The sequence below is a fragment of the Passer domesticus genome, chromosome 15, assembly GCF_036417665.1.
Source record: "Passer domesticus isolate bPasDom1 chromosome 15, bPasDom1.hap1, whole genome shotgun sequence".
Lineage (NCBI taxonomy): Eukaryota > Metazoa > Chordata > Aves > Passeriformes > Passeridae > Passer > Passer domesticus.
In genome coordinates, this window is record NC_087488.1 from 16,623,898 (window position 1) to 16,635,788 (window position 11,891).

General features: G+C 55.4%; 1 long non-coding RNA gene across 1 annotated transcript; it reads right to left on the bottom strand.

Moving 5' to 3' along the window:
- Positions 1-8,614: 8,614 nt before the first annotated feature.
- LOC135281680 (uncharacterized) lies at positions 8,615-9,616 on the bottom strand. The gene is made up of 2 exons (XR_010348235.1): positions 9,542-9,616; positions 8,615-9,048 (listed from the first exon to the last, which is right to left on the bottom strand). It is a non-coding gene; the product is annotated as an uncharacterized LOC135281680 (long non-coding RNA).
- Between the last annotated feature and the right edge of the window lie 2,275 nt (positions 9,617-11,891).

Below are 11,891 nucleotides of genomic sequence, written 5' to 3' on the forward strand. Positions count from 1 at the left end.
CCACCCTCATGGCTGCACGAAGGTGGCTGCTTGGATTCTCCTTGCTCCTGGAAAAAGCACCTGCACCGGCAGACACTGAGCATATCAGGGGCCTCGTGTTTGTTTATGAGAGGTTTGTGTGAAATGTTAGGATTTACAAAGTAGTCATATCATTTAATCCTCTTTAATGAGGTTTGGGGATTTATGAGCAAGATATTTTCATTTGCAGCTCGCACAATTAACCTCGGTTAACCTATAAAGGAAACTTCTGGATAAGTTTGACTTCTTTGGCTGTTAAAGCTGGGTTTGCAGAGTGGCAGCAGGTGCAGTGCCCTGCTGGCTCTGCGCAGAGGATCCAGCAGCATCCTGCACATTCGAAGCAGCCTCAATGTATACGAGCTTGTCTACACTCCTTCTCTTACAGTTGATTTAGGGATTAAGCCTTTGTTCTCCTGCCCCTTGCTGCTCCCCACAGGGCCTCAGCTCCATGGCTCCCCATGACCCTGCAGATCCCTGTGCCCCCCACATCCTTCCTGCAGCCATGGGCTGCTGCCCCTGTTGGGGCCAGGAAGGGAGCTGGCTGGGAGTAAATGCACCTGGGAGCCCCAGCAGACATTGCTGCTGTGGCTGGAAGTGCTTCATGGAGGAAGCAGCAGTGTGGGAAGGCAGTGACGCCTCCTCTCCTGGAGAACACCTGCAACACAGGGCACAGACACATGAGAACCATCAAAGACATAAGGCTCAGCTAAGGAACATCAAAGATACAGTGTGTGGACAGCTGAAGAGCATCAAGGACACAGGGCACAGCGAGGAAGACGCCCAGGGTGGTGGAAGAAAAGCTTTGCTCTTGGCCTCCAGCTTTCTGTGACACTGGTGGCCCTGGGGATCACCCAGAGCCCCTGAGTGCCCAGGAGTGCCTGTGCCCAGCCACGGAGCAGCAGCTCCCCCAGCCCCAGCAACGCCCATGCTGGCAGCAGCAGTTTGGGCATCACAGATGGTCTCTAGGCTGGCACACAGTGCTGTGGGAGGGCAAAGTGATCCCACGGCACAGCACGGGAGGGGCGAGCCCCCGGCATCAGAAGGAACACCCGCGCAGTGTCCCCAGCCAGCAGTGACATCGGGGCAGGGCTGCCAGCCTTTTAAAGTTCCCATAATTCCACAATAAATCAGTATGATAATTTCTCTCTGCAATAAAGCCCCTATTCCCGTCGTGAACTCTCATAACCGGCACCTCGATCTTTCTGTGCTCTTTGCTCTTTATTACCTTCCAATGACTTAAGCCCCTGAACTGAATAACTTCATCAAGGTGTCAACCTAAACAGATTTTTCCCTATAATGGCCCAACTCTCACAGGTTCTTAATGAAAAATATTGATTCCAAAGGATTAGTTGCAGATTTATGTGGTGGATGCTGATCCCTCTGTCACCTGATACCTTATCAGTGGATGAAAGAACTGATCCTCCCCACATGGTTTTAAAAAAGCAATCACAGACTGTGTCAAGCAGAGCTTATTCACAGAGAAATGCATATAATACTGTGTCTGGATCAGATACGACGCTTAACAGAGAGGCAACAGTGGGCTATGGGGCACGGCCGGCGTGGCCAGGCCAGCCTGCAGCTCCCTGCCAGCTGTAGCTGGGCAGAGCCTGTGCTGGCTCCTGGGGCTTGTGTCCCTACCTTGGCCACAGGGGCCAGGTCCCACTGCAGCTGCCTCTGCCAGCCTCTGCCGGGTGGACCATTGGCTCTGCAGACCATCATAAGTGTCGAGCATGAGCTGGCAGGTTGTGTGACACACCAGGCATGAGTGCCAAGGGTGGGTTCTCTGCCACAAACCCACGCCGTGCTGTGCTGTGCCGTGCTGTGCTGTGCTGTGCCGTGCTGTGCTGATGCCTGGAGGGTCCTGCCAGCTCCCTCGGGCTCCCAGCACAGGAGCACCCACGGCTGGGACAGCGCCTGGTGATAGCTGGGGCTGAGCGCAGTGTGCCAGCAGTTTGCCCTGGACCCTCCCAGCACCCGTGGCACCCTCTGTGGCCACCCCAAAGGCAGATGCCAGGGCAGGGACCAGCCCCTGCTTCCCCGGGAGCCGCAGTCAGGTCTGCAGGGTTTGGGGGATGTACGGTGGAGGAGACACCGGCAGTCATGGCTTTTGCTGGCAGCCACACATCCGATTATTCATCTTTTTTCCCCCTCCCTCCAGAAACTTGCAGCTGAAATTAATTCATAAATTACAGCCCAGAGTGAGGCATTATAAATAACAGCAGAAGGGCTTTGATTATTTACATTTTTATGGAATCTGAACTGATCAAATACACAGAAGTCACCAGGCACATGGGAGAATTATAACGTGTTCAGACATGATTTAAGGCTGTGCAGGAGGGACCCTTCCAGAAGAAGTGATCAGGCAGGGCCGGTCACTCTGCATCATCTGAGTGATGTACAGACACCACTAAATAAACCTCAGCCCTCTGGAACTTCAGGGAGAGAAGAGAAAGCCAGGATTTGCCGATGGTATCAGCCCTACAGACACCCCTGTGTCTCCCGGTTTCCGGCTGTTTGTTGGGTGCAATAATGAATGTTTTGGCAATAGCCTTGCTCAAAATCTAATAAAATTATTCAGGATTCTGTGAGAAGCCTTGGAAATGGAGGCTGTCCTACAGCAGCCCCGCGTGGCTCTGGCAGCAGAGCTCTGCGTTTGGGCTTGATTTAAAACCTCATTCGTTTTTCATTAGCTCAGAATTGCTGCAGACGAAAGTTCATTTTTACTACGTGCGTGGAACACGAACGAAAATCGGGATTTTGTTTCTTCCATTTACCTCGTGTATGAAGTCATCCGGTTTTAGGATGAAAGGAGTTATTTACTTCCAATTACCTAAACATGACTGAGAGCAGGAATATCCCTTCCTTGCTATCAAATGACTTCCACATTACTCATGGCAGCAGGCTGCTCTCCCCTGCGGCAGCCGGAGCTCACCCTGTCAGCCTGTGCCTGCACCCTGGCCCTGGGCACAGGCACTCCCAGCCCCTGGCTGCCCCCCTGCCAGCTGGGACCCTGTGGCACGGCTCAGCACTGCCTGGGAAAGGCAGCAGGTCTACCCCAGAGGGATGAGATCCACCTGCCTCAGGGGGATGCAATCACCTGTCTCAGAGGGGATGTGACCTGCCTGCCCCAGGGGCACATGCCCCATCAGTCCTGGGGGAATGTGACCCACCCTTGTGCAGCCAGTGCCCACCCAGGGCACCCACGTGGCAGCTCAGGGACAGCGGGGCCTGCAGTGCATTCCTATTGCACAGGAATGGGCGCAGCGTCCTGCAGCCCTGCCAGCACCCACCACCCACGGGAGAGGTGCACATGCCACCAGCTTCCAGGGACAGCAGCAGACAGAGCTGCCCATGCCAAGAGCAGGGCTGGCAGACCTCCCTGAAGAGGAGGTGGGGGCCCAATGTCCACCTGCCACCCCAGCAGCTGGCCAGCACCAGGGCACTGTCCCCACTGCACCCCAGCCTTCTCTCTCCTGCATCCCCCTCCCTCCCCAGAGCCTGGAGCCTCTTTGAGCTGGGCTGCTCCTCTCCTGACTTTGTAATTTACACCACAAGCAAGCTCCGTTCTCATTCCCAATTACTTCACTATTCAGGGCATAATAAACTATTCCACTGATTAAAACAGCAATAATTAAAATCGAGGCTTTGTGTTGCTTCTGCCTTTTAAACACTTTACAAACTCTCCCTAAACTCCCTGTTTCAAAGCTCCCATCATATCCCACTTCCTGGCTAATTTGTAGAGCCACTGTGAGTGCTGGGCAGGCAGGGGCCAGCAGTTGCTTGGCCAGGCATTCCCACTCCTCGCCTCCTCCCAGTATATATTTATTTATTTACTTTTACATTATCATTCTGCAAGCTCTGGGTGTTTGTCTACACGATATGTGGGAAGGGGGGGTTAAGGGCCCTCCTCACCTGCAATCCACCTGCTCCTAGACAGGCAAGCATCCTGCTCCTGCTGTCCCACGGTCACAGCCCTGCCTGTCCCCTGCCAGGTGTCCTGCACGGTTTTCTCTTCCTCCCCTTGCCTCTGGCTCAGCCCATCCCTTCCTGGCAGGCACCTGGAGCTGCTCTTAATTCCTGATTTGCTGCAGTTCAGTTGAGTTGTGACACAGAAGGCTCTTTTCCAGATACCTCCCTAAGGCTCTAATGCATCTTTATTCTGATTTCCCTTCCCAGTCTGGCTATGTTCACCTATTTCTCCCAGAAAGTGGGGTGCACCCTGGGCCTGGACATGCTGTTGTCTTCTCATGGGAAGAGAGGAGTAGAAAGGCAGTATATATATATGTATTTTGTATGCATAAATAAATGAGAATGGATTTTAATTCCTTCTGATTGAGTCCCCAGAACTCAGACAACTTCTCAATTAACACCAATTAACACAGTATACTTGACATCCCATAACATTCTATTAAATTTCCTAAAGTAAGACATGTAAAGCTTCTCTCTTCACAGAGATGATCCCATCAAATGCTGCACCTCAAAGGTATTTAAATAAACCCTTGCACCAGCCGCAGTGTTGAAGCCCTCTGTGGGGAGCTGCACCTGCCCAGCAGCAGCATCTGCAGGTGCCACTGGTACCAAACTGGGCCAGTGGCTCAGCACATGGCCAAGGCTGCTGGCTGATCCCAGGCACGATGTGAGCTCCCTGTGTGGGAGCCCAGGCCCAGATAAACATCCCCTCCAGCTACTCATTTATTCTATGGCACGGCTTGAACACTTTTCGTCCTCAAGCCATGAGCTGATTATGCAAGACCAACAAACAAGACACAGCTTTGGAAGTAAACATCTGGTTGGGAGTCAGCTGAATAACTCCTAAAAATTGGTATTTTTCTGCTTGTTGCCATCACGGATCACAGCCCTTATAATTTGCTACCCACAGCTCTCTGCTGGATGTGCATTTCTTGTCCCTAACCTGCATCTAAGACAGAATCCAGCTGTGCAAAACTATATTTCACTTTATTTAGTGTCATGGAAACCTTTGCCTAGACAACAGAGGCACAATGCCAGCTGGCGCAAGGAGCTCAGCCCCGGAGCAGACTGGAGCTGAGGAGAGGGAGGTGAGTCACTGCCCGTGCCCCCGCATCGCCCCCAGCGCCCTGCTCAGCCCCTGGCCACAGCACAGTCCCACCACCAGGGCTGCTGGCTGACCAGGGTGCCTCCAGCTGCAGGGGTGCAGCCCCCGGGCACTAAGTTGTCACTGGGGGGTTCTTAAAGCCCTGCATCACTCTTGCTCCCAGGTCTTCCCCCGCGTTCCCTAGCCTCCATCTCGCCCTGGCTCTCCCCTCTCCTCACCTCAGCATCTGCTCGGGAGGTTTGTGGGTCCCAGCCCCCTGAGGTGGGTTCCATCAGTGAGCCTGCCAAAGCCCAGGGTACTGGGGAGGGGAGGGAAAGACAAGCCTATAAATAACAGGTAAGTGAAGAAGCCAAGAGTTCTGGGAAAGGCCTGGTGACGCATCCATAACAAATAAATCATAAAAACCTGATGAACTAATACACAGCCTCCCCTCACTGCTGACCTCCAGCTCTCAACTGCGGCAAAGGGCCAGGAGACCAAAATAGCAAAAAAACACCAATTAAATATTAAAACTCACAAATGTAACATAGAGCAGGAGAGGGGAGGGGGCCTGTGCCAGCCCCAAAGGCCCTGTGAGATCAGGTTCCCACCTTCTGCAAGCAAAAAGGACAATTTGTATTGGAGGCTAGGCTTTCCAAGCTCATTTCCACAGAAAACATGCAATGCTGATGACACTGTTAGGAGTGTGATGGAAGCCTGTCCACCGCTGGGACTTCTGGCACACTTGTCCCTGAGATTTGGCTGCTTTGCAGTTACTCTGTGCCTGGATTTGCTCCTTGCTGGGCTCTGCCTGCCTGATACTGCTCTGGAGCCCCGGCAGGAGCATTCCTGGGGGTCTGGGTCTGGAGCTGTGACTGCGGCTAGGGCCTGTCCCCTGCTGTCCAGCCCCCACCGAGGCCAGGGGTATCAGGAAGGGCAAAGAGAGGTTCTCCATGCTAAAAGGTGGGCAACTGCAATGCAAACCACAGGCAGATCAGTTTTGCACAGCCTTTAAAGTGTTATCACACCTCAGGAATAGGCATAAAGGTCAAAATCATTAGTGTTTGAGTTCTGAATTAAATCCCCTGCAATTAGCCCTGAGAAGCCAACTGGAGATGCTGTTGAGATAACAGAGCGGGTATCTCTGTAATTGATAATTATGAGGTGTAAAGACGTGTGCTTGCTTTGAAAAACATAATTGTTTCTCATCTGAAAAGATTACTTTATTGTAATGGTCGGCAATTATTTTTATTTTAGACAGACTGGTGCCAACATCTGTAGCCTCAAAACAGCCCATTTCACAGAAAATTGCTGCAATTTGCCAGTTTCCCCCATATAAGAGGATGTTTGTTGTTCAAAGGGACAGAACTAGGGCTGTTCTCTAAACCTCACAAGGAATTCTATGATTCTGTGAAATCACACACTTCAGGCACCTCTTGGGACATTTTTATCTTGTTCCAGTTCTGCATAAGCACCAATCATGCCCAAGGTATTTGCTGCTCCTGCATTTGCTGATGCCAGCAGAGAACCAGGAGGGCATGAGGGAGCAGGGCTGGTGCCTGGGGCAGAGGCAGTGGCAGGTCCTGCCCCTGTGAGCACAGCGCTGGGCTCAGCTGCCCTCCAGCCTCCCTCGGGAGGCAGCCCTGGGCTGCCAGCTGCCCAAAGCCATCCCGGAGAGCTCCAGCTCGTGGCCAGTCCCTGCTGACCCCCTGAGCACCAGCGGCTGCTAGCCTGTGCTGCCAGCTGTGGGAAGGTGATCACAGGCTGGGGGCTGCCCCAGACCCCAGCCCAGGTCCAGGCTGGGCACAGGGACTCCCCTCTGCCCAGGTGCCCCCCACATGGCTGCCCTTGACAGCAGGGCACAGGAGGGCAGCTGAGGGGGCAGGCTCACGTACCATGCATGCCACAGCAGCCCGTGGGGCTCCCAGAAATGCCAGTGCACAGACAGGCTTTGCCAGAGGTGCCAGCGTGTGCAGAGCTGCCCTGTCTGTTTGCAATGCACAGCAGTCAGGTTTGATTTAAATATTTGCTCTGCTTATGCCAAATAGTTGTTCAAAATCTTCAGGGACATTAATATTTATGTATGAGTTTTGAATAAATCTGTTATGATCAAAAGGTCTTGCATAATTGTGGCTCATTGCTGCTGCCCAGGACCCTTCAGAGCCCACACAAAGTGGCAGGATGGAGCGGTGCCACCACCAGCCCATGTGCTGACCTTTATGAGAGTATGTCAGGGCTGCCCTCATGTTCTGCTGTGTGTCCTGCTGTTCTCCTGTCCTCCCGCATCTTTGGAAGCTCTGTCACTGCACCAGTGCTCCCGGGTTCTCCCTGCCAGTGCCCTACACCCAGCCCTGCTGGTCTGTTCCACCCTGTCCCTGCCCTGTGGGGTGACACAGCACCCACAGGGTGATGGGTGACACCACGGGGAGACACAGCACCCAGCAGCTGCTCTCAGGCTGCCAGGCCCAGCACTGGTGGTCTCTGCTCTACACCCTTCACACAGCCCATCGCCCATCCCTTGGCTGGCAGCGGGTCCCGTGTGCCAGGCACTGCCACAGCTGCCTGCACACTCGGCCCTGTCACCCTGTCCCACCATCCCCTCTTCCCAGAGCCCTGCCATCCAGGGGGATGCTCGGGGGCTGCCATGTGGCGGGGTGCAGGGGTCCCTCCACTCACCACTGCACTGCAATCAGCCGGGCTCCTGGCCTGGTGCAGCCTTGGCTCTGTGCTCTTCAGCCCAGGGAGGCTGTGACTGCAGCGTGATTCACGCCGGCATAGAGGGTCCTTGCAGCAATCCATCTCCCAGACAGGCTCCCCTGAGCAGAGGCAGGTAAATCAGAGCAGCTTCAGCGGGTCTGGCTGGACAGTGTCACCTGGGGCTGCCCTGCCGTGAGGGAGGGCTGTGATCGCCACGGCAGGGAGCTGGCACCGCTGCCAGGGATTTACCACCCCCGTGCTGCCAACACAAACTCAGTGTGGGGAAGCAGTGCCACTGTAATTATTCCACAAATATAATTAGGTACAAATGTAGTGAATAATACTAAAATATATTTATTTCCCACTATTCTCCCAACCCTTGCAGCCCATTAAAATGTGTTATTATGATAATTTGTCATGAAAATGACAACATTTATTAATGCATTAAACTAAATTCCTAGTAAATTAGTAATTGGCTAAACAATGCCACTGAGATCACTGTGCTGGGGCCTTCAAGAAATGCAAGAGGAAAACCATTTGTTTTTGCAGTTTCACCCACTCTCCTCAGTGGCAGCTTGGGGTTAAGCCATAGGAGAGCGCGGCCAGCGGGGCCAGGGCCACCTGGTCCCTGCAGGGAGGCAAGCCCGCTGCCGGGCACCTGCCAGGGCTCAGGGCCAGTGCTGGGAAGGATGGGAGCTGCAGCACGCAGGACAGGGACGAGGTGGGAGCTCCTTACAGCTCCTGACAGGAGGCTGTAGCAACCTCTAGCAGGTCAGGCTCTGCTCCCACGCAACCACGGACACGGTAAGTGGAAACGGCCTCTAGCTGCGCCAGGGGAGGCTCTGGTGGGACATCACAGAGAACTTTATTGAAAGGGTGTCAGGCACTGAACGGCTGCCCAGGGAGGGGATGGAGTTTCCATCCCTGGAGGTGTCCAGGAATCGACTGGATGTGGAACTCGGGGCTTTGGTTTGGTTGACAAAGTGATGATCAGGCAAGAGATGGACTCAATACTCTTGGAGGTCTTTTCCAAATTAAATGACTCTGGGATTCTGAGACTCGGATCGCACTGGGGTGTCTGTGTCTGAACCTTCAGGGATGTTTTTTAACACTCTCTGGCTGTGTAGCTCTGGAGAAGCTGAAGCCAGAGCCAGTTGCAGGCTGGCAGCAGCTGCCATTGCTCCTCGGGATCCGTCGTTGCTGGGTTGTGTCCGCCATCCCACCTCTCCGTTAAACACCAGGAACAAGCCCGTGCAGCTCCTCCAACCTCTGTCCTGAATCTTGTTTATTCCACACAAAACACCAGAGCGACGTATGAATGAAACCGAAATTGGAGGCGCCGCCCGAAGCCCTCCGCCCGCCCTGCCCCGCCCCTCAGGCCGCCATTTTGTGCCGGGGAGGCGGCGCTGCCCGGCGCCTCACGGCTCCGCGGCCGGCAGCGACCCCTGGCGGGCGCGGAGCGCCGGGAGCGGCGACAGCGGCGGGGACAGCCACGGGGATAGCAGCGCGGATAACGAGGATAACAGCGGGGATAACGAGGATAACAGCGGGGATAACGAGGATGACAGTGGGGATGGCAGCGGGCTGTGGTGGTGGCGGGCCGGAGCCCCTCGCGCGGTGCCGTCCCGCGGTGCCTCAGCAGAGGGCGCTGTCTGCCCGGGCTGAGCCGCTCCTCCCTCAGGCGGGAGCGGCACTGGCCCGCCCTGGAAGGAGTTTCCCGAAATATCCCATCTAAACCCCATTCCGGCTGCTTCTGGTTCTATGGCTTGTTACCTATGAGAAAAGACTGACGGCCCTGAACGTGAAACGCGTGCTGGCACCAGCTGAGGCCAGGTGTGGGCAGGTGCTGCCTCGTGCCCCCATCTGCCGCACAGGACAGAGGTCACCGCTGGTCCTGCCCGCCCCAGCGCCGGCTCTGCAAACCTCTGAGCCACTCTGGGCCCAAGCGGGCCCTGAGACCCCAGAGGTGCTGCCCGTTGTTGTGGCTGTGTGCCCTCTGTCCTGTGCTGGCCCCTGTGCTGTCCTGCCAAGTGGCCTCTGGCTGGAGGCTTGGTGGCATGGGGGGGCCTGGTGCAGCCGCGGCAGTGTCACAGCCTCTCCCCAGGCAGGAGCTGCCTGTCCCCGAGGAAAGCGACATGCTACACAGTCCTATATGAGCAGAAAGCGACATGCTACACAGTCCCATATGAGCAGAAAGTGACATGCTGCACAGTCCCATATGAGCAGACACTACCTTGACACACTTGCTGGGTGGGAGCTGGCGCCATTCCTTCGGCTGCCCGTGCTGCTGCCGTGATTGAGCGCGGTGCCGTCCAGCTGCCTGGTGCATGGGCACAATGTGCTCCTGTGGGGCAAGGCTGGGTGGCAACAACTTCTCCTTTTACCTCTTCTGCCTGAAGGAACACAAAGAAAGGCAACTCTGCTCTGGGCTCTTCAATTTTGTGTGGCGCTTCACTGCCAAGGGGAGGGTGCTGTAGAAGCCCCAAGCGGGGTAGCAGCAGTGCCAAACAACGGGAGGGAGCTGCTGTGCAGCTGAACAGCCCCGCTCAGCTGGGTTCCAGTTCCCACCATGGCTGTGGGAGCAGCAGCAGGAGCACTGCAGCTGGATCTGCTTGCTCAGGAGGGGGCTTTGCCTGGGCAATGCTTCTGTCCAAGGGCTGACTGAACTTTCTGTCTGCTGGGCTCCTGAGGCTCCTGTCCTGTCTGTGCTCAAGGGGGAGAAGCAAAGGCTGGTCCTGGGTCAGAGGTCACCTCTCGGGGGTGCCCCAGTTGGCTGCTAGGGAGCAGCTGCCTGTGTTTAGGATCAGCCACTTGCCTGCTGGATTCCTGAGCAGCAGGCAACACTTCACCTGCTGTGAGAGTTCAAGTAAGTTGTGTTTGTTTCTGCTTTTCTTCCAGCTGAGAAATTCACTCTGTGAAGTTTTTATCCTGTTTTCCTGAGGCAGGAGAGGCCACTGTGGGTGAGGTGGGCGGTGGTGAGCAGCTGTGTCTGCTGCCTGCTCATGAAGAGCTTTCCCAGCTGAATTACCCTGCAAACTCCAGCCCACGCCTGTCACGCAAGGTCGGCAGTGCGGTGATTTTGGGGATACACTCTGCTCTTAATGGTGCTGGAGGCTCCTCAGACTTGTATCAGACTGCACAATCACCCTGGGAATGGCAGTGGAGGGAACTTGGGGGCTTGGAAGAGGAGGATTTGCTGCATTCCCTGTGGGATAGCCAGGCTGCCTCTGGGTGGAAGATCCTCGTGTGGGCACAAACAAGACCAGACCGGGATCAGGAGGAGATGTGTGCATCCAGCCCTCCCCAGTGCCTGGCTTTGTTCAGGTGTCTGGAGAAGACAGAAGGGAGCGGGTGCCAAGGGGCCTGTTCAGCAGGTCGGAGCAGCTGTGGGAGCCCGTGGGGAGCCAGGCCTGGACAGCTGCACCCACAGCATGGCAGGGAGCAGGGCAGGAGCATCAGCACTCCCCTGCCCTCCTCGCCATAGATGGGACTCTGGAAGCAGCGCCTGCCACTTCATTCCACTCCGCTGAGCACCTGTAACCGTGACCGACAGCATGGCCCCAGGCAGCTGCTGCTCTCTGCAGTTCCCCTGCATTTTTGCTGTGCTGGCAGCACAGAGCCGAGCAAAGGACGAGTGTAGCTGCGTAGAGACACTCAGGCTCCTGAGGTGATGTTGAGGAAACTGCAGCAAGGAAAACAACAGCTTTGTAGGGAAATCCGGAGGCGGGGAAAACAGCTGTGACAAAGCCATTGTGGCACAGCTTTCTGAGCACCTAATGAAAGCTGGCACTAGGCTTGGGCACCTGGCCCTGCTGATGGGCTCTTGCCCACTTCACGCCCTACTTGCCAAGCTGACCTTCTGGCCCAGTGCCTTCCCTACACCAGTCACCAGATGCATCTCCATGGATGCACTGCTCCTCCCTGTAACAGCAGGACCATGCTGTGCCCAGGTACGCTGTGCAGCCAGCTCCTTCTGCCACAGTGCATCCATGCCTGGGGAACAAGGACCTGGGAAACATTCCCATCCATCCCCAAACTGCCAGAGCAAGTCCTGGTGCCATCAGCTGGCATAGAGGGAGCCACTGGAATGGCAGTGGATCCCTGGGACACAGAGCTGCACTTG